The sequence below is a fragment of the Canis aureus genome, chromosome 22, assembly GCF_053574225.1.
Source record: "Canis aureus isolate CA01 chromosome 22, VMU_Caureus_v.1.0, whole genome shotgun sequence".
NCBI lineage: Eukaryota > Metazoa > Chordata > Mammalia > Carnivora > Canidae > Canis > Canis aureus.
Window position 1 is genome coordinate 5516723 of NC_135632.1, and position 24099 is coordinate 5540821.

Consider the following 24099-nt stretch of genomic DNA (forward strand, 5'->3'; position numbering starts at 1 on the left):
TAGGATATATCCAAATTGATAACTTTTTACAATTCCCACCAAATGAGAGCCATGAGCCAGTTTTGTTAAACGCACAAAGTTGAATATCAGAGTGACATTCCTGGGGACAGTTGCAGTCCCATCAGTCTCAACATCTCCTAGCTTTCCTATTTTGCTAAAGTTATACAGTTTTGCGAAGATATGTAGTTGCAAAGGGTGATTTTTATTGGCCCCTTTGCCTCTCCCTTGAGGGATACTCTTCGACGGGCTCTAATCCAGACATGGGACATGAGAGGTCGTTGCTCATTTTATACTTCAAAGTCAAATCCCTGACGACATCTGCCATCTGCTCACATTCCCCTTCGCAAAAATAAAAGCCAGACAAGAAGCTTACAAAACCTTCAGATAAAACCTGTAAAAGATGTTATCACGACCTGGCACGCTACCCACTCACTCGCCGGCTATTGCACAATAACTGCTAGGCAGTGTGAACACATGTTGAGAGCAGAGTCATCTGAGCCCGGGCAAACGTTTAATTGGGCTTGGCACATGTACGCTGTGGCGATGTACCCACTCCTACGTTTTTATTTGAAAGAGCAAGCACAGGCCTGAAGGTAAAAAAAAAAAAAAAAAAAAAAAGAAAAAGAAAAAGAAAAAAAAAAAGAAAAAGAAAGGAAACAGCAAACAAGTCTTCTTAATCAAATGCACATTTGCAAGGAGTTCAAGGACGTGCCAAGAGACTGCAGGTCCTTTTACCTAGGCCTGCCCTCCAACAAGCTAACCTACAGTAACTATTTAGTGGCTTCACTGTGTTTCAAGAGATGTAGTTTGAAAAGCCCTCATCTCCTCCCACTATAGTTATGGGTATGACACTGGGACCGAGGCAAGTAAAGCACTTTATCTTTTTTAGTCTCCTACCCTGGGTGCGCAATACTTTTTTAAATGAAAACATTTACGAATAAGTGAAGAAATGGATGAACGAACATCGGCCCTGGATATCAAGGGGTCTAGGATAAAGTTATGGGTCTATCGCTATATACCGTGTATAACCATACAGCATTTTCAATAAAACACCAAGCAGCGTTCAAAGAAATATGAGACTTATTCTTCATTCTGATTCTTAGGGCATGTGTAGATGATTACTCTTGTTTCATCCACAAGATCAGAGTTCTTGTACTTCAGAATTTGAAATATACCTTTTTTTCTTTTTCTTTTTCTTTTCTTTCTTTCTTTCTTTCTTTCTTTCTTTCTTTCTTTCTTTCTTTCTTTCTTTCTTTCTTTCTTTTTTTTACCTGAGGGGGTATTCTAAAGATTAATAGGGAAGATTTATAAATTCAAGGACTTACTGTTATCTTTCCATCCATCCACGCATATCTAATAAAGCTATTGTCAAAATGAGAGCCTTATATGTCCACCTCAAATGTTTCATAGTCCTGGACAAAAATAATTCTACAAAATTTAGCACAGCGTTATGGGGCCCATCATATTCTTCTCCGCTTCTCGGTTCATAGATTGGACCAAGCTTCCTGGTCGGGGAAGATCTGTGAGGTGCCAGCCCACTGCACAACTCGAGAGGGCACTGCTTTCCCTGCACTCCAAGGAGCTGGGAATCTCCAGGAGCTGTACAGTGCACAGCCACACACCATGGCACAGGCAAATAGAAAGAAGAAAGACATAGGAAAGCGATCAGGACAGGACAGAAAGACAAAATATACATGTGGTGCAGTGAGCCTTTCTGATCCTCTGTCTCTTTTCTTTAGGCTTGGGTGCACTCTGGACATTATGGGGCCGAGGGGACAAATAAGTGCTCATAGCCGGTCCAAAAAAGCCCAGCAGGACCTTTTTACTGTGCAAGGAGGGCATCGAGACAGAGCTCCTGAGACTTCCTAATGCTGGTTACTGGTGACTTTAGAGTCAATGTAATCTGGGAATTGGAGAGATATCAAATAGGTTTCATGATCAGAGATCTCATATGGAGATAAAAATGCTGCTGCCAACCCCAAAGAGGGCACAGAGGACAAGCGGCAATAGCAAGCAGTTGGGAAGAATTGCCCCAGGAAAGGTTACATGGGAGCTTTCCAATTGGGCTTTTGTCTCTCAAAGTCCTTGGATCTCACAACGTTCTCCCTTTTCTGAGAATCTTCCAGGTAATGGGTATCTGTACATGAAAGCATGGGATGTGAAGGATCAAAATATGAATTTGAATTAATTTTAAAACTACTCTCACCATTTTAATTTTTCTCTGTATTGGCCTGGAACTCCCAAGCTACAGTTATTGTTATTATTATTATTTTCTATAAATTAAAAAGTACTTTAAACACAGCTATGAATATATATCTTTGCCTAGGAGAAAAGTTATATGTGTGTATGCTGTATGGTTATCATGAAAGAGAAATATGGGCACCTCTGGCTCATCCCATAGAGCACGGAACTCTTGATCTAGGGGTTGCAAGTTCAAGCCCCACATTGGATATAGAGATTACTTTAAAAAACTAAATGTTTAAAAGAAAAGAAAAAAAAAAAAAAAAAGGGCACCTGGCTGCCTTTGGCTCATGTTGTGATCCTGGTGTCCTGGGATTGAGTCCACATCAGGCTCCCTATAGGGAGCCTGCTTCTCCCTCTGCCTCTCTCTCTGTGTGTCTCATGAATAAATAAATAAAATCTTTAAAAATAATAAAAAGAAAAAAAACATAAAAGAAAAAAGAAAGAGAAATGCAAGCAACAACTGGAGACTATGTTGACTCACTGAATTATAAGAAACTCTCAAAGAGAAACTTGTGACTTTAAAAAAAAATATGCCAACATAGAAAATTCTTTCATAATAGATATTATACTATTTACCTTGTATGACTATGGTGAAGGGTAAATAAGATAATACATATAAAATGCTTGACATATGGTCTGGCCCAGGATGGATAATAATAGATATCAGTGATATTATCAGATGCCCTTTTGAGAGATCAGCATCCAAGTGAAAGAGATGACAATGAAATGGGATGGAAGGGGTGAGAATACTCAAGTGTTCCAAAAAGTTTAAGAACAGTTGGCCAATAAAATGGATTCCGGGTAACAACGTGTGAGGGGTAGTAGGAGAAGGAACTTGAGAGAGAAGTTGGGGAAAGCAGTAAGAGGACGGGAGAAGGCTCATAGATGAAAGGTTTACTCAGAAGCCCGGGGTGACAATGATGTCACGTGGCCTTAACAGGGTCACACAAAGATTTAAATTTGTCTATTGGATTTGGTAAAGTGGAGATGGGGAGATGACCTTTGTCAGAGCAGCACCGGAGAGAACGAAGGAGTCAGAACTCACTAAGCTTTAGCATTTGGGAAGGTCGGGACCAAGAGTTAGCCATTGGCAAGCCTGAATGAGAATTAAAAGAAAGAGATGAAGTAGCACGTAGAATGTAAAAGAAAAACTGGAGAAACCTGAAATTTGTGTGGCATGGGGCAGAGGGAGTAGGGAGGGTCCCAGGGGGCCTAGGGTACAGGGCGATGAAAACAGATGGCCTGGGAACTGACATGGACGATGGCCTAAAACAAGGGATGGCTGCCTTCATTCCATGCACCCAAGTGGGAACAGGGGAAAATGGCTTAGATGCTATAATAGTAGTGAGAAGAAGAAGAAAGAAGAAAGAAAGAAGAAAGAAGAAAGAAGAAAGAAGAAAGAAGAAAGAAGAAGGAGGAGGAGGAGGAGAATAGAAAGAAGCTGAGAATGGTGGGTTGAGTGCACACTCGTTCTCCCCCTCAGAATCCCATCAATGATAATACAGAAGCCTTCAAAAAACAAAATGTTAAACCCATGGCACTGAAGGTGACTGACGCCAGGGCCAGCAAAAGAGATTCCCACTAATTTCATAAGGAGGAAATTTAAAAAGAGAATTTTGAAGTACGGGGGGGGGGGGGGGCGGGGGGCGGGGGAGCGGGAAAAGTAATGCAAATGGTACGGAACATGTTACAGACAGAGCTTCTGCCAAGGCCACAGAGAGCAGGGGTGCAAACCAAGACAAACTAGGGGGATTAGAGGTCCACATAAAGAAGAACTTCATCAGTCAGCACCTGCCTTATCTTCCTCTGCTCCCATCCTGTGTCCTCCCATGTAGGACAAAATGTGAGAAAAAAAAAATGAGATCAAAAAGACCAGCTTAGTCCATTAACCAACTAATTGGAATCCTAGAAAAAGCAAAATCTATGTGAGAAAAAAATATTTGGTTTCATAAAAGGAAAGCATTAAGAAACGGAAGAAGCAAAATGTCCAGAACTAAAGAAAGCCTTAAGAATTCAACTTTCAGGCGGTGCCTGGGTGGCTCAGCCGTTTAAGCATCCAACTCCCAACTCTTGACTTCAGCTCAGGTCATGATCTCAGGGTGGTGAGATCCAGCCCACAATAGGCACTGGGCATGGAGCCTGTTTAAGATTTTCTTTCTTTCTCTCCCTCTGATTTTCCCCATGCTCCTTCTCTTAAAAAAAAAAAAAAAAATTCAACTTGCAGGACTAACAAATAATAAAAAAGCTGAATATACTATGGATATGGTAGAAATACAAATAGAAAAATTCAAATTGATTTGTAATGATAATAAATCAATTAACTATAAATCAAATCAATTGTAATAAATGTAAAAAGACTAAAATTTCTTATATTAAAAAGTTGTGTTTTGTTCAGATTTTTAAAAAATTAGCTGTAGGCAGCTCATAAGAAACATACTAAAAGGTGGAAAATGAGAAAGCAACTGAAAAATATGTACGATGTAATTTTGAGCCAAAAGAAAGTTAATGACTCACTCAATTAATGTCAGAAGAAATTGAGACAAAAAAGCAAAAAGCAAACTGGCAATGTTTAAATTAGTAGGAATGATAACCACACAATGATAAAAGACATAATCAAATGAAAATCTATGATAATGATAAACTTGAACACATTTGAAAACATACTCTCAAAAAAGATGATCCAAAATAAACCTCTAGGATTCTAAGTAGAAATAGATAAATTTTCAAAAAAGATGATTCAAAAGAAACCTCTAGGATTCTAAGTATAAATAGATAAATTTTATAAGCACAGTGGGAGATTATAACACAACTCTGTTTAACAAGCAAAAGATAAACAAAATTAAGATTAAGAAAAATATAGAGGCTGTGAACGGCACAATTAGGAAGTTATTCTAATAGACAAAGAGAGATCCATAACTTCATCAATAGTAGTTTTAAATTATTTTAGGTATATGTAGACACTAACCAAAAATAATCATATATTCATTTTCCAAAGTATTCATAACATATTTAAAATATTATTATACAGACTGTTTCCTGACCACAATGTGATTAACGTACAAATCAATAATAAGGACAACAGTGAACATTTTTTAATTATATATTTTGAAAGTAACTCCTGAGTTAAAGAAGCGGAAATCATAATGGAAATTATAAGCTATTTACTTGAGAATACAACTTAAAGTAGTTCTTAGTAGAAATAGTTCTTAGAAAATGTATAACCTTGAATGGATTTGAATACTTTTATTTTAAAAAACAAAGTGAAGCTTAAATTAAATTGAAGAAATAAATAATAAAGGCAAATATTAATGAATTAAATGGAAGTAATTAACAGCATAAAAATCAGGTGTTTTGAAATTAATAACAGATAAATGTCCAGCAAAACATGTCAAGGAAAAAAAAAAAAGACAAACACCTAGTAGAAGGAACCAGAAATAGAGGGTATAACCATAGACAGAAATTTTAAAAATCATTGAATACTACGTGAATGCCAATACATTTGAACACATAGGTAAAGGGGATGCTTTCCTTTAAAAAAAAAAAAACTTACCAAAATTTATGTAAGAAGAAGTATTAAATATTAATAAATCAACTGTTAGTGAAGAAATCTCTCTTGATTTCTCTAGAGAACAAACATCCTGCAAAATGGTGAAAGTTTTCCATTAAACTGAGTGACGAGAAAAGTCTATCCTCTACCACTGCTAGGCCTTTCATTCCTACTCAACACTGTAATGAAAGGCCTAGCCCGGGAAATAAGGACACCAAATAAAATCAAAGATACAGCAATTGAAGAGAAAAGGACAAAACTTTCAATACTTGCATTATTTCACTGCCTAAAATGCCCAGGAGATCTACAAACTATGAGACAGAGGACTGTTGTTCCTATAAGTGTTAACCAATTAAATACGTAAAGTGAAAGAAAGAAAACATACCAATAGCTGGTAAAATAGGAAGAACTTAGGAAAGTACCTATTTTTCTATGTGTAAATGAACTTGTGAGATCACAAACGAGTACTCAGGAGCACCAAAGAATAACTTCAAGATGGCAAGATGTAACATGTTCTTAGAATTCATGATGCCGTTCCCATAAAGCTTGAAAGGATCCCAAGCAATGGTATTGGTTGCTTCAGAACATGAACCTATGTCATCTATGTCATACCAGTATCCATAAAAGTAGTAGAATTTAGTGCTTTGGAAGGTGGGAAAGGGGAAGGGATGGATGGGTGGGATCAGGACTGGGTGACACGGTTATCTCTAGCAGTTTTTGCATTTGTTTCTTCTCTTAATGTGTGTGGTGAGTATGTGGATGGATAGGACCCTTCCCTGCACCGTCACAGTTCTGTGTGTTTTACCTATTTTGTCGTTCTCTCGGCCATTATTTTTATTTTATGTATTTTTATAATTTATAAAAATATTCATGGGAACGATGTGTTCCTCTTACAGGGTTTAAAAACCACAAGCCAAAAATGTGAGTCATAAAATTTTTAAAACTCAGTAGGCTGACCTGCTTCATTATAGTAAACAGATTCTTGCAAGGAAGGGGAAAAGGAGAGAGACAAACCAAGACACAGACCCTTAAGTCTAGAGAACAAAGGGGTGGTTACCAGAGGGGTGGGGTTGGGGCAGGGGTGGGTGGGACAGGTGATAGGGATTAAAGAGGGCACTTATTTATCATGATGAGAATAAATAAAATAATAAATAAATAAATAAATAAATAAATAAATAAATAAATAAATAATAAATAAAAATTGAAAGGAAAAGAAGCACTGTATACTGGCGATGCACATTTGAAGCCTAAATCAATTATACATTCAGGTGCAACAATACAGGTCATTTTATTTATTTTTGATGCATTTATTCTTTGATTAATAACTCTTGGTATTTAGTGGGGGAAAAACCAACTTCTTTTCAGCCACAATAATCTCAGAGACTCCAGGTTTCTTTTCCTTTGACAGCTGTCATAGCTGCAGAGACTATCATTTTTATCTCAAGGGAAAAAAGGGGAACCTGCCAAAAAATGTTCAAATTCTGGATTTATTGAAGCATTAAATACAGGTTTTAGATCTGACTGATAGCACAAAAAATTCACTGAATTCTAACTACCAGTAGAGTAGAAATGTTAAAAAAAAAAACCAGCATCTTTCATCTAAAGACCCTAAGTACAATATTGAGCAGAATATTGGAAAGAATCAAACACAAACAAAAGTCGGGATTTTTTTTGTTTTCTTTCGCTTTCTTTCATTTGTGTTCATACCATATGGAAGAGAATAATATTATCCCACTTGAAGAACCACAACCCCAGTTTCCTCACCACATGAAAATGAGCATATTAATTTCTTCGTTAACATAATTTAAATAATGATTTTCTGTGTTGATTAGAAAATATTTGACCTAAAAGTCAATGTTGAAGCTCCTGTCTGTAAATTGACTCTGCTTTGGTAGGACTATACAGCCCTGATTTTAGTAGACTTAGATACCACACCACTACCCAAACAGAGGTTGGATTTTCTCTTTGTATTTCACCTTAAAAAGACACCTATCCGTGCTCTTTGCTGTGCTCCAAGAGATTGCAAACTTCTCAAACACTGCTCTACACTGGAAGGTTCTCAGATGTAGAAAATTCATCCACATCTGAGCAATGCAACATTCAGTTGATTTGGCACACCAGAATGTGAACGGGGATGCAAATTCTTCATGGAATTCTTCACGAAATGCTGATGTTTTGCCAGCATTTCTCATTCTGGCATTTGAGTTTTTATCTTCTCTGATGCTCAGCGTTTACATTATACCCTATCATTTTCTTGTGGTTGTAGGTGCTTAAATCTTATATCCTAAAAAACGATAATGGGGGTTCGTATTTATTGAGAACTTGGCTTTGCTGGAATTCATGCCAAGCTCTTTGTGCGACTGGCTTTTCTTCATCTGCACAACAAACCCCTAGCATAGATATTGTTACCAATTCCATTTTGTAGACGAGGAAATTGAGACATAATGAGGTTAATTAACTTGCCAATGTCACCAGGCTGGTAAGCAGCAGAGCCAGAATGTGGACTCAAGCAGGTGGTCACAGGAACTATAAATATTATTAGTCCCTTCACGAAAAGTTACAATATATAAAATAGTGGTAGACACCTTATTTTCATTTTTCTAGTGTCGTGCCTTCGGCATATGGTGACATTAGACCGTGGAATAAATGACATTCCTCACATCACATAGCAAATAAGGACTAAATTTAGGTGTGTTTCGCTTCAGATCTAATGGTTTTTGCACAGTATCAAAGCTTGCTAGAAAATGTGACTGTTTTAGATGTTACTCGGAAGTCTTTTTTTTCCCCAAAGGGTTTTATTTATTTATTTGAGAGAGAGAGAGAGAGAGAGAGAGAGAAAAGATAACATGCACACACAGGAGGAGGAGGAGGAGCAGAAGGAGAGGGACAAGCAGGCTCCAAACCCAGCACTGCACCCAGCTAGGGCTCAATCCCACGACCCTGAGATTGTGACCTGAGCTGAAGTCAAGAGTCGAATGCTTAACCCACTGAGCCATCCAGGCGCCCCTGAGAGTCTTATTTCTAACCAGTATCAGGACACTGGTGCATGCAAAACAAATAATGGTTTAATGCGAAACACTGGAGGGGTTAATTTGGGAAGATGAGTTTTCATCAATTCAAACAAGCACACTTTCTCTGCATAGCTCTAAATCAGGAATTTGACCTAAACTGCTTAAAGAGACATAACAGATTTCAAAGGCAGTTTAAGAAACAAACAGATGAAGAAAAGTTCAGCATTAGACTGGCAGTGGGCAGCACTGACCCAAATCGTGCTCGCTCTCGCTCTCTCTCTCTCTCAAATAAGTACGTAAATAAATAAATAGAATCTTAAAAAAGAAAGGGGGAGGAGAGTTTACCCAAAAGTGCTCAATGTCACAGCATAGTTTAAAAATAAAGACACATTGGGCAGCCCCGGTGGCCCAGCGGTTTAGCGCCGCCTTCAGCCCAGGGCATGATCCTGGAGACCCGGGATCAAGTCCCACGTCGGGCTCCCCGCATGGAGCCTGCTTCTCCCTCTGCCTGTGTCTCTGCCTCTCTCTCTATGTCTGTCATGAATGAATAAATAAAATCTTGAAAAAAAATAAGTAAAGACACATGATGTGTCAAGGTTGGTCATTGATGGTAACAAATGTGCCACTCTAGTGTAGGACATTGATAGTGTGGGAAGTTGTACATGTGTGGGGATAGAGCATGTATGGGGACTCGGTACTTTCCATGCAATTTTGCTATGAACCTAAAACTGCTCTAAGTAATAAAGTCCATTAAAAAATAAAGCAAAAAGAGAGAGAAAGTCTTGGGGTGCCTGGCTGGCTCACTCAGTAGGGCATGCAACTCTTGATCTCTGGGTTGTAAGTTTGAGTCCCATGTTGGGCATAGAGATTACTTAAAATCTTAAAAAAGAGAGAGTCTTAGTAGGGATGGCTGATTTGCCATTTACAAGAATAACCTCCATAAATAACCTAAGATGTGAGGCTGCAATATGTGCCATTTTCCTACAGATGGAGAGCACCATTGTGAAAACTGTATACACAAGAGGTTGACTTGACTGTTCTTACAGGTAGACTTTCTGAAACAAAGCACTACGTTCTTTACTCACTCCAGAGTCACACTTAGAGTGAACCTCATTGTTTCTTCATTTTTTGTGATTAAAATTACCGCTAAAATGAATCAGGAGTCCAAAACATTACGAGAGAAAGAAAGAGAAAACAAAACGTCTCAGTTCAGAGGGAAATGCATCAGGAAGGGTAGCCAGACTGCCTGGAAACAATTTTCCTTTTGAAGAAAAGTTCTGAAAGCGGCACTGATCCAATGCATTTTTACCCTATTGAGAACAATCTTATCTCTTTAGGCTACTTGTATTTTTGAATCAAAACATATCATTCAAATAACGCTTCCTGTGCTATCATATATTTAGGCCCTGGGGGAGGTGAGTTTGAAGGAAGAAAACTGTGTCCTTTGTTAAAGTTCTGTGCACAGTTGCAGAAGTCCATAATTTAGGAAAGATCCCAATTACTTTCCTGATAGTTCTTTTCATATTTTATTTTCTTTTCCGAAGCACAAAAGAGTTCCCTAAATGCCTTATTCTGCTTTACAGATGTGTTCTTCCGGCTGTTGCTCAACCCTCAACTCGTATGCTCAGCAAAATTTGAATCAACTTCTCCACTCTTGTTCTAATTCTAGTTCGTAGGCACTTTTGTTTTGCTAACAAGTAGGTGGCTAACTAAAGATGGACATCAGGGCTTATTGGTTCCGTCCCTGAAGCCACAGGAAACTGGAGATGTTCACCAAACATTCAATTTTCAGTGCTTCCTACATACATTTGGTCAATCTTTGATCGCTTCCTCAACTCTGCAGTCATCCAAACTTTTTTTTTAATCTTATAATTTCCTGAAATAGCCTGACAACATGGTATCCACTTCATACACTAGATGGCTGAGTCATTCATGTACCTCCCTGGGTCACATAGTTCCTATGACACTAAGGATATAGTAGAAAGATATGTATCCTGAGAGATGGCAGGGAGACCATGCAATTTCTTCCCATGGTGGTTGTCCTGGCATATTCCAGAGGGCTATGACCTGTTCTCCCTGGCCCCAAAGGATACAAATTGAACTAATAACAGAGAGTATAGGTGTTGGTTTGGTCTAAAGAATGAGCTTTCTATTGAAAAAAGGAGATTTTATTTACTTATTTATTTGAGAGAGAGAGAGAGAGCATGAGTGAAGGGAAAGGGCAGAGGGAGAGAGAGAAGCCGACTCCCCGCTGAGCAAGGAGCCCGACACAGGGCTCAACCCAGGACCCCAAGAGCATGACCTGAGCTGAAGTAAGACACTCAACCAACTGAGCCACCAGGCACCCAAGAATGAACATTATTAGATCTGTCCAACAATGTGCTGAGAACAGGAAGCTGTGCATGCTGAGTTCCCAGGCACTAGGAGGTTTAACAGCCAAGACCAAGAAGGGGTGTGGTGCAGTGGGACCTAAGATCCCTCCCAACCCTGATTGCACAGTTCTCTGATTCACCGTGGGAACCACATACAGAGTACGTGTGCGTCCATTATTCATAGAGGTCATGGGGAAGATGCACAGATCCTCCGTAGAACCAGGACCTCCTATGTTGTTTTTTCAGGCCTGGCTCTGTCCTCACTTGCAGCACGGGGATTTGGGGGAGGGATTTAATGCCTCAGTGCTTGTTACTCAATTGTAAGTGCAAAGATAGGCCCCTGGTCAGTCACCATGGCTGGGAGAGAGACCCCAATTCTAGTCTTGGCTTTGTCCTGTGGGCCAGGCATCTGACCTGTGCGGGTCTCAGTTTTCTCACAGGGAAAACAAGTGAGATTTGGAAAACTCTGAGGTCCTTCCTGCTTTGAAGGTCCACAGTAAAAACATATCTCGAGGCTGGCAATTAAAAAGCAATAGGTGGGGGTGCCCGGGTGGCTCAGCAGTTGAGCATCTGTTTTTGGCTCAGGTCGTGTTCCCGGGGTCCTGGGATCGAGTTCTGCATCAGGCTTCCCACAGGGAGTCTGCTTCTCCCTCTGCCTGTGTCTCTGCCTCTCTGTGTGTCTCTCATGAATAAATAAATAAAAATCTTAAAAAAAAATAAAGCAACAGGTGAACATGAGGACACTTTGACTTACAACGCACGAAACTATTGTTTTTTAGTCAATCACGCTCATACAGTAATAATGGCAAGATATGTGATCGCCCTTCCTGTCCAGCCTCAGGAAGTCGTTTAGATGTCAGTAGGCAGGTGGGGTGGGGGTAGGGGGAAATATTTCCAGATGATTAACATCTGTTTAGTGGTAACCACCACCTTGCACCTACTGCCAGGAGAGGCTTTCCAATCTTCATTCACTCAGCGAATATCTTTCGAGCACCTATGAAGTTCCAAGCACTGGGGTGTTATGTCCTGAGGACAACATGGTAGGTCACACATCAGGAAATACACGTTCGTTTATGTGAGAGGCTCACAGTGGAGAAGACCAACGTGGAGTAGGCAATGATAAGAAGTCCGATTTTTACTGACCCACAAGCAGTGTGCTGGGGCTACATGGAGCACACGTGCTTGGAAGATGCGTGTGACTAGTCCTGAGGCCTCCAGAAGGCTTTTTTCTCCTCCCAGCATGAAGAATAAAGAAAGCTCAGCAGACTGAGTCATCAAGGCTTCCAATTCAATGGCAGGAATACCTTCATTCATGTGGTTGAAGGAAGGGCACAACTGGCCGTCACAACTTGTTACACACGCAGATCCAGCACTCTGCAAGGCTAATCCACCTTGAACATGATAAGGCACGAAGAGGCGTGACACCCTGAGACTTCCCTTGGCTCCTTTCACACCCAGCCCGGAGCCCCAGAGCCAACCATCGTGTGGGCCGTTCGAACCAGACATGCTTCTGCCGGTGATTAATGGTGCTTGCGTGTTTCCTTTGGAGAATCAGATAAACAAATAGTTTCTGCCTCCCTCTGTCTTCTCTCCCCTTCCACTCCCCCAGCCGGCACATGGGCTCTGGTTCTGCTTGTGGCTGGGTAAGGGAGTCTTAGACAAACATTGAAAGGCTCCCTGATTTGAAGGGTTGGGCCCAGGACTGATGTCTTCTGTCCCTAGAGGACACTTGGCCAATGAATTGCCTCATTGTTTGCAGAGGAGAGCTATTCAACGAGGAGTGTGGGTGTCTGAGAGACTGCAGGTCTGTAGAGCCAGGCTGACCATAATGCGGGCCCCGAGAAAAAAGGTTGGCTTGCCATCTAGTTCAAACAGGCTGCTGAAAATGCAAAAACAAAGCAGGCATTTCACATGTGCAAAAGGTCACTTGTAAAAAGCCCTCGTGGAATTCAGATTAATTTAGATTTGAATTTTTTTTTTTTTTTTTTTTTTTTTTTTTGGACACCAGTATTCTAAGCCATTTACTCTAAAACTATTTAGGCGTTAGGAGACTATTCAAAAGCCATCCCTTTGTCATGGCAGAGTCAGGGCAGCTCTACACTATCTGTATTGAAGGACACATGTATTTACTGTTTCTACCAACTTTGTTTCGGGACTTATTTTAAGTGGCCGGGCTCCCAGTAAAAAGTCTACCCTAATTACAAAGTCAGAGCAGGCTCAGTTTCTATCTGGGAACCTTATCCTACTTTGAATTTTATTTCACTTGCTGAACTGACAATGAAGTGAAAGGCCCAGGCAGTGCCAGAAGGGCTGCCGTGATGGCCAGAAAAGAGCAGGACTTATGAGGCGTCTCAGTTGGCCCGATGCTCCGGCTGCCAGCTCTCAGGAAGGCTGGCAAACACGCTTGGCACGAAGCTGGAGCCCCAACAGCAGTCGGGGTTAGAGCAGCACCCTCGCAAGGCCTCAGATGACTCGAGCAGGGAAGCCCAACAGAAGGACAAACACAATGTTTGTCCAGATTTCTCTCTGGCTACCCTCAGTGCAACGGGCGCGACGACTTCAGCCCACTTCAGCAGTCCCCATCGTGGGGCTTTGTGAAGAAATTACTGTAAAATTCTCTCTTTTATAAGGGTTTGCATTCTTTTATCCGGGGCAGGCATCTGAAGCCCTGTGAACAAATGTCAATACCAGACAGGTCTTTTGAGTACGCGGCTACCCGCCCTGTACGTCTTCCCACCCCCTCCTCTCTTCACGTCAATCTAAAAGGCCTTCTGCTGATAACACCCACCAAAATTCTTATCAAATTTGTGTCAGGGGTCGTTTCTAGAATGTTGGATTGCTTGATTTCTCAGCAACATTGGACAATTCGACCACTCGGTCCTTTCAGACTTCTCTCTTTCCTTCACTTCCTTTTGGCCTTTTCTTCTCAAAGTCTTTTCTTAAATGGCCTGTTTCCTCAGGTCTTGACTTCAGGCCTCTTCTAGTTTTCCATTTTCTTCCAAGGCCATCGCATTTGTTCCCATTGCTTTAGTTCCCAAGAGTATGGGATGGGAACTAAACAAGCACTTCTAGCTCAGCCTTTCTTGCTGAGCACTAATCCTATATAGTCCACTGTTTTCTGGAAGTAACCACATAGCTACCCCCCAGACTCCTCAAGACGAATATATCCAGTACAGAACACTTTCTCTCTTCCCATCCTCAATTTGTTCCCTTTCTTTGTTATCCCATAGTCCCTTATATGGTGCATCATCTACCAGAGGAAGGAATGGGGTGGGCCATCATTGACTCGTTTCCATCAGTCTCCTAACTCATTCATCACCAGGTTTTGTTGAGCTTGCTTTCTTAAAGTCTTCTGAATCCATCTATTCTTCTTTGTGTCCCCTGTCACGAGCTGTCACCTGAATTGCTGACATCCCATAGCCACTTAGGACCTCTTACCATCTAAACCATTTTCCCACCAGATTGCTGGCTTTATATATTTCTTCAATTCTTTTTTAATATTTTATTTATTTATTCATGAGAGACACAAAGAGAGAGAGAGGCAGAGACACAGGCAGAGAGGGAAGCAGGCTCCTTGTGGGGAGCCTGAGGTGGGACTCAATCCTGGGACCCCAGGATCATGAGAGCCGGAGGCAGACGCTCAACCACTGAGCCACCCAGGTGACCCTAGGTTGTTGGTTTTAATAAGCATCTAACTTAAAACTGACAAATGGCTTTCCAACACTCTTGGGATTAATTCCAAAATCCTAAACTTGCCCCTAAGGTCCAGAACTGGCCCTTCTCCAGTCCTGTTTTGAGCTACAGCTATTCATTAGCTGTGATGAGGCAATTGGTTTCTCTTGAATGGTCTTTCCAGGCTCAAGGCCTCTCACATGGTATTTGCTTTTCTGCATAAAGAGATTTACTCTTTTATGTCCTTCCAGTTTCAAACTCAGCCATGCTCCCCTTGCCCAGTGCTCTGTCAACCCTACATACCCCCCTATCATAACAGTTATTATATTTTATTCTAAAAGTTTGGGGTTTCTTTTGACAACTGTTTTCTGCCAATACACTGTAATTCAGTAAGGGTGGGATCTAATTTATCTTAACCTCCCCCAAGTAACTGGGAACATAGTAGAGTCTCCATAAATATTGAGAAAATAAATCAGTGAATTTTATATGTATTTCTGTATAATTATGAATGCAATCACAAACATTTTTAAATGCTTTACACAATTTTTGGTTGGGAAGTAAAAGGTACCTTTGCCTTTATTCATAGAAAGAAATACTAGCATTTGTGTGTCAGTTGATATTCAAGGAAGAAAATAATAGGGTCATGTTTCTATCATCCCCTTAATATAGAAGCCATCTGTACTCTATAAAAAAAAAAATTCTTTCGCGGAAAGGAAAAATGAAACCCAAATGAGTTGTGGTAAGAAAATTTAAACATTTTATGTCCATTTTTTTTTCTTTCCCCAAATTATTTGTGTTGCCACACATCTCTGTTGGATGTAGGGGGGAAGGGGAGAATGGCACACGTCAGCAGCAGATGGTGGCAGAGGCCGATGCTTAGAGCTACACAGAATGCAATATCTGGACAGAGGCCAGAGAGGACGAAAGAGCAATAGGCAGAGATACCCTTACCCTCAGCCTTGCTCCTGTGAAGCTTCTCTCCTCATCCAGGTACCATTTTGAGAGAAGGAATGGTGAACCTTGGAGAAAAGAACCACTGCCTGGTAGGTCAGGCTTCAGCTAGCTTGGTGATATCCTGAGTTGAATGTATAAGTACCTGAAAGTGGCTGTTATTTTTGGTTGTTTGGTTGGGGTGGTCTTTTCTTTCTTTTTCTTTCTTTCTTTCTTTCTTTCTTTCTTTCTTTCTTTTCTTTCTTTTCTTTTATTTCTTCTTCTTTCTTTTACAATTTATTTATTTTAGAGACAGAAAAAGAGAGTGAGGACAACTGGGAGGGGCAGAGGGAGAGAGAACCTCAGGTAGACTCCACAATGCCCTTGGAGTCCGACACGGGGCTCGATCTCACAACCCTGAGATCACGACCTGACCTGGAACCAAGAGTCAGATGCTCAATCAACTGTGCTGTCCAGGTGCCCAAAGGGAAACTGAGTTACCCCCAAGCATAGGTAGTAGATGTCATCGCAAAGCGGCAACAAGGACTTGTGATCGAGTCAGGTATATTATTGGGGAAGTGAAAGAACTTTGGATTTCTGATCACTCAAGTCATTTATGAGTGTAAATCTAGTGTAGAGAGAGGTCAAGTCCTCAACATAGTACTTAGGAGACTGCCCACGCCTTTGGGTGAGCTACCTGAGTATAAAAGCTAGATCTCAGCCACTGAATTGACTCAAGATAGAAAGTCTCAGTTTCCAATGGGACTTCTTATCCTCCCCAAGCTACTAGGTTAGTGAAAACATGATAAGAACAATCTGAAGCTCCAGGGAAAAAAAAGAACTGTGGGTTTTCCTACTCTGAATAGAAGGCATTTTTGGTCTCCATCTATCATCTTTGCATGTCCCTCCCTACCTCCCTGCCTTCACTGTTTTCCACATTTAAAACATGAATAAAAACAAAATATGAAAAAAATTGAGAGTTTCAATCTTTGGATATTCTCTTCTAGCCTCAAGTGAACTACCTTTAGAAATGCTGACTGGTATATGCAATCAAGAATTGCGAAAGAAAAGCCTCAAAATAAAATATGAAGGATAATACATATACTGTAATTTAATAATAATTTTTCTCCTGGCCCACATAGAGCTAACCAATATCATTTATTTTGTCACTACCTGACATAACTTAATTAGAACTATTGGTAATAAACCATTAGCAGCAGACTGACAGATTTTACTCTCTACAACTGAGCTCAGACTTAAAAGTAAAACTCTGGCGATTGGTATTCTTGATTAAAATTTCTTAACGAACTAATTTTATCACGTCGTTAGTAAAGGAATATCCCTCTCCCCGTCACTAGATGTACTAGCATTTTCAGTGTAGTCTGTGACCTCAGGTTTTATGAAAAATTCTTGTAGAATTTCCTAACAACTTCCAGGAGGATATATCCATAAACAAGATGACACATACGAATACGCAAGAGAAATTGAATGTGATTTTGACCACCTTGTCCAGGAAAGATACTCAGCATCATTTTTACTGCTATTCCATCCCATATATAACATATATGTGTCATGTATGATCATGTAACTGTAAACAAAGTTATGAACCTGCACATCTTCAAGGACAAGCAGGACGCCCTACCACACATGAAGCCCCTCAGCATTCACTGAGCACCATGTACATCCTGGGCCTGGAGAAAATGCAATGGGCCTCTGAGTGCATCGAGCATCGAGCATATCTCAGAAACCACCGTGATGAAGATCCTTGGCAATTTGACCAGCAGGCCTGCCTAGTGCAGTCATATGTGGCTGAACTCTACAAAGGGGGACCGTGGAAAATGATCACAAGTGGGACTGGAGTATTGAAAATAAGGATTTTTTGAGTGACCTAAGGTCCTGATTTCTGAAATGCAACATGCTTTTGCCCAGAAGGGTAAGGACAGAAGTTACGATTCAGGGAGATTCGTAGTTTCTAAAAATTAAACGATGATGGCAAAGAAAAGTGGGATTTTATAATTAATCCTCCCTGGACAGATAGGTTTTTAATGCAGGACTCTAAAGCTTTCGGTTCAACCTTAGAGAGAAGACATAGTCCTTTGGTGACCACAACTTTCAAATAAATCAGTTTCTTCTGCAAAGCTAGATTTGGAAGGCTTACAAAAGAGTGGCTTCTCTGGGCTGCTCCCAGAACCTCCACTTCCGGCGGGGCCCAGAAACACAACAGCAGCAGCTCATCTTGTGATACTTTGGCTCCTCTGCCCTGACCAGCAGCCAGATCCCGGGGGTGGAAAAAAGAATTAACATCAATAGAAACATTTTCAATTTTTACAAAATGCAAGATTCAAGCTAACCACAAACACAGGAGTGAGGTGAGGGGGTCAGAGATAAGCGTTTACAGATGACATCTTACATTTTGGCAGCAGAATCACTTATGGGATATTAAGTTCCATCAAAGCAAAGACCAGGTCTATTGCTATTTTTTTTTTCTCTCCATGATCTAGTTTTGAGCTTGTACGCTACTAAGAAGTCAGTAAATATCTGTGAAAGGAAAGAAGGAAGGAAGACGACCCAGAGATACTAGGCTTTTGCCCTATGGCTGAAAGACAGAGAACTTGAGTTGGTTAAAAAACATGACATGCTGGATTTAAGTAAAATAAGAGGCGTAGAGCAATTATTATTAATAAGCATTAATTAATTACTGTATAATGCATGCTTTCTAAAAATGCATAAGAAGCCCAAACAGAGAAGAGCCTTTATTATCAATATTTCTACCCACAGAATCCTGACCTATGTATTTTTACTGACAAACACCACAAAGAAGATGCTCCCTTTGGGCTCAGCAATTTGCTTTCCGAGGTAAGGAGCTTTGAAACTTCACCTACAATGGACAGAGTGAAAGAGGATGGGAAAAGATGTGTGAAAGATCGGATCCGATGTGGTTGCCGGTTAAAGAGGTTGAAAGTCGGAGTCAGCCTTGTAATGGCTTCAGTCATTCACAGACATCTGGCACGATGAGCTCTGCTTTTTGCAAGCACAGGTTGCACAGAAATGTAGACACCAATCCTTGCACCTAAAGATTCTGCTAAGTCCTTTACCAGCGGGCTGTTTCTTACTGTAATTTCTTCAAGATATAATTTACTTTACCTGAGTGCTGGATAATTCAGGATTAAAACTGTGGAAGGAAAAAAAAAAAAAAAACTGTGGAAGGAGCCACGATGTCCTTCGACAGATGAATGGATAAAGAAGATGTGGGATGCAAATACACACAATGGAGTATTACTCAGCCATCGGAATGGATGAACACCTATCATTTACTACGAAGTGGATGGAACTGGAGGGTATGATTCTGAAGGGCATGAAATATGCCAATCGGAGAAAAACAATTTTTTAAAAAGATTTTATTTATTTATTCATGACAGACATAGAGAGAGAGGCAGAGACACAGACAGAGGGAGAAACAGGCTCCATGCAGGGAGCCCGATGTGGGACTCGATCCCGGGACTCCAGGATCACGCTCTGGGCCAAAGGCAGGTTCCAAACCGCTGAGCCACCCAGGGATCCCAAGAAAAACAATTATCATACGGTCTCACTCACATGGGGAATATGAGAAATAGTGTAAGGGAAAGGAGAGGAGCAAGACAAACCATGAGAGACTCCTGACTCTGGGAAACACACAAAGGGGTGCAGAAGGGGAGGTGGGTAGGGGGATGGGGTGACTGGGTGATGGGCACTGACGGGGGGCACAGGATGAGATGTTATATGTTGGCAGATTGAATTTAAATGAAATATAAAAAAAAAAAAAAACCTCAGCCTTGTAGGTCCACAAATTGTCACAAAACTGAATTATGTTATGGTTATCTATATTTCAGTGATTGACATTTATGTTATTAAACTTCTTTTCTCTCCTAATGTGCTTTGATTACTACTTTTCTGTGCAAGTCTTTAAGACATATTGCAAAGATGAAATTCCACCTCTAAAGACTCTGAAACAAAACATAGTCCACTTCTCTAAAGAATGGACTATTTTTACATGTTGGAGATAATATTATCACACTTCACAGATGTCACAATTCTCTAATATTAGCTTATACGAAATCCATCTGCAAACTTGCCCCATTTTGACAGAAAAACGTTCCTTACAGACAGCTGCCTAACTTTATACCTTAAAATTCCCACCCACGTCCACACCACCCATCACACACGTGCATACTCCTATAGACCTTCCAGACCCTGTCTCTCTCCAGGCCATAGAGCACAGTAATACTTGGAAGTCTGTCCCTCCCTTATCGTTGTCCCTCTGGTCACTTTCCCCCCGACTCAGCACGTCCTACTCAGCCTCCCCAGGACGGCATGGAAGATGCAGGTGGTCAGTCTTACAATTAAAAGCACATTTCTGAACATACTGTTCCAGGGAAGCTTTGTGCTCCAAACCCATGTGGGGACTTGGACTGCTTTAGCTATTATAACAGTTCTCAAAGAAGCACTTGTACAATTCGGAAGAGAACTTCCCTTGATTTAGGGCCATGTTTTTGTACTCAAGGAAGCACACAGGAAGGACAAACAGCCCTCACTGGGATTGGCACGGATGACCAGAACTGGGCAAGTGTCCCCAGAAAGGCTGGGCCTGCTTTCAGTTTGGAACCTCTGTAATCTCCCTGCCTCCCCATGCTTCGTTTCTAGAGCATACCACAGATAAAGCTGCATGCACGTGCATTCCCAGCCACTGAGAATATTAATGTGAAAGCGCCGTCACACATACAAGAAAAGGACACTCGAACACCCACATTTCCAGAGGCAGGTGTGACCTTTGCTTCCAAACCCCGAAGACTGTTATTGACGCCTACTGAGACCCAAAAGCCTGATGGGTGGTGGGGAAGGAGGAGCGTTTTCTCATTTTCTTGTCCCATTTACCAGAAAATGTCTTGCAAAATGACTTCATCCTATACAGGAGGCTTTTTACATTTCCAAATCTCCTGTTAGTGGCAGGGACTGCTTGATTCACAGGAGCCAACCTGCAATCTTTGCACCCTTCAGCCGGTAATTTGGAGTTCACTTCTTCCAGGACCTTGTGCAGTTGCAGATATGTCCCCTCTTATGGGAGGTGGCCCGGCTGACCGGGGACAATAGGAAGAGGAGGGCAGGTGAGGGGTGGCTGTAACCCAGTGCGGAATCCTTCACTGACCCCCGGCTGCGGGGGATCATTACAGCGCCATCCCTATGGAAACATATTCCAAATATCCTATGTTTGCAAGTCACTGGTTTTCTTTTTTTTTTTTAAATGTTTTTTTTTAAATTTTTATTTATTTATGATAGTCACAGAGAGAGAGAGAGAGAGAGAGGCAGAGACACAGGCAGAGGGAGAAGCAGGCTCCATGCACCGAGAGCCCGACGTGAGATTCGATCCCAGGTCTCCAGGATCGCGCCCTGGGCCAAAGGCAGGCGCCAAACCGCTGCGCCACCCAGGGATCCCCCAAGTCACTGGTTTTCATTCTTTCTTTTCATTCTTTCTTTTCTTTCTTTCTTTTTTTTTTTTTTTTTTTTTAGATTTTATATACTTATTCATGAGAGACACACAGAGAGAGGCAGAGACAGGCAGAGGGAGAAGCAGGCTCTCTACAAGGAGGCCAATGAGGGACTCGATCCTAGGACCCCAGGGATCATGACCTGAACCAAAGGCAGACACTCAATCCCTGGGCCCCCAGGCCCCCAAGTCACTGGTTTTCTAAGCAGTTCCTGAAGCAATACCATTTTCCAGGACTCCTTTTGCTTCCAGGTATGGAACCTCATGTCAACGTTAGCCACATCCTCCAAGGGGCTGTGCAGTCTCTGCTGTCCCAGAAGCTACCAGAGGACTTTCACGAAATTAAGGAACACCTCTGGCCTAACAGGGCACTTTGGGTGTAAATTAAAAAGAAGAGTTCCCCCTGGGGAGATGAATAAGAAAAAGTGCCCCATGGGGCACATGCAGCCCCTCCCAGGAAACAGCAGGGCAACAGAAGCACCCTTGTGCAAAGGCAAAAGGCTTCTCTTCTCCCCAGGGGAAGTCCCCCCTTCGGGGAACTGGGTGAGCGGAGCAGGGTTGTGTCTCGGCCCCCACCCTCGTCATTGGTCGGGGACCCTGTACAGAGTGTACAGCTTGATTGGGTTGTCCTGCCCTCAATTCCTAACTCACCAGATCCCTGAGGTGCTTGACTTTGCCCAAACTTGCATTTTAACACAATGGACCTCCTCCCACCCCAGTACTCTGGTAGCATCCAGGGCGCTCGCCTCATCCTTGGCCTTATCTGCAGTAGGCTTCAAGACAAAACAAAATAAAAACAAAACATGGAAAGCAAATGAGATCAGAGGAGGGGTAAAGAAGAGGCTGGAGGAAAGCCACCCTTTGCACTCATCACAGTCGTTCTCCTGGTCTGGCTGAGACACATGATGCGTTGCGTGGACGGTTCACCCCCGAGACAGAACTCTGTGCCAGCACATGTACTTCTAGGATGCACAGCGATATACAAATGGCAGCTGGGAGACGTGCTAAATCACGTGCAAACACTGTGCACACCCAGCCTCCCACCCACAGGTACCCCCTTCACATAATGGCCATGGTTCAAGTCACATAGGCACCCTCCCTCTCTCCCCGCCTCTCTCCCTCTCTCTCTCATACAAATGCACTGTTTGTTCATGTCTCCTGTGTTAACTTCTGATTCCCAACAATAAGAAGACAATGGCCTTGACTTTCAGTCTTCCATTGTTCTACTACTCAAAGGTCCCTTCGACCTCCCCAGCGCATTGCCTGGTGGACGCAGCCAAAATAAACTTTACTTTCAGTCTCTTTTCTCTTATATTTTATCAGAGAAGATTACGTGGGGATTATTTACATTCTAGGCTTTAAAATGATCCTGACTATACTATAGTCATTTTAACATGGCAAAAAAAAAAAAAAAAAAAAACACATTTAAAGCTTTTGCAACATGCCATGGGACAGGAAAATGACTCTTGTAGAAACAATAATAATTAACAACTGAACTTGTGTATCATCCCATACGTTTGGGAGGTTTTCTGAGACGTTGTGGAGGAAGGAGTTTGTTTTGACTAACTGGGCCCCCACCAAAGAACAAACCCCCAAACTTTCATTAATGTGAAGCTGGAAAATCTTGTATCATCCTTCCATTTTCTTATTATTTAAGTACCCAGCGTAAATGCCGAGGGCAAAAATACACAATTACTGAGTTAGGTCGATATTTAAGTGTTTTTTTTTTTTTTTTTAATGTATGTTGAAAATCATCTACCCCGTGAAAATGCAAACCACACTTCTGTAATTTAAGACATAGGGACTACGAAGAACACAAAGAAACTCAAAAACCCGTTCAAAGTCCCTGAGCGCTGGGAGGGACTTGCTCCTGCCCACGGTGATATCCTATGCCACCTTGACGCCTTATCTGATGGTAGTCGTTCCAGGGAGCAGTGGGCGTCTGAGGATAAAATACAACCCATGACAAAGCCTGCTTCGGGCCTTAAACTCAAAAGCCTACAGGGGCCAAAGAGAAAAATGAGTGAAAAGGAGGGCTTGCCTATTCAACATGTAGAACTGTTTGGTCTTTGCCTGAAAAACTATGCTCTCTATCTTTCTTGAAGTCTGCGGTGGTGTTGGCACACATGGCATCTGCTACCCCCAAAATCGATAGAGATTTTGAGCAGCAGAGAAATATTTCCGGTGCTAAAAGAATAACAAGAGTCCAGCTACGCTCGTGTAATGATTGGCAACTATTTCCAGCCTCAATGTGAACAGAGAACAGAGCGAGTGATCAAATCTGTGCTGTCCTAGAAAGCTCATGTCCTGTCTAATGGGGTCAACTGCTTCTCAGCCCAAGACCTCGTTGTCACGTGGAAATATGTGAGCTCTTGTTCCCCTGTCGTCCAATCTTTCAAGGGAAGATGGAAATCCAAATTGTTAGATTAAATCTCTCAATTTTGCAGCGTTAAGCTTAACTTCTTTAAAATTGGGTGATTCGAGGAAGCTACATGAGGCCCTTCACCTTGAAACTCTGGTCTACACCACACAGTCTAAAACTAAAAGGGTTCTGAACGTTCTTAAAATTTATTAGAGCCTAGAGCAGGAATTAGTGAGCAACCTGCATCTCCATGTAGATGGATTTTCTTTCATGTCTGACTCAAAATAAATCCTTTAGCTGTTTCTATTCACTAAGGGAATGGAAGGTGGTGGGTCACCCCATCCAGGTGTCTCTGTGAGTCTCTGATTCATTGCTTGCAGGTTTTTTTTTTTTTTTTTTTTTTCATCATTCGACATCTGTATCATATACTCAGGGAGGAG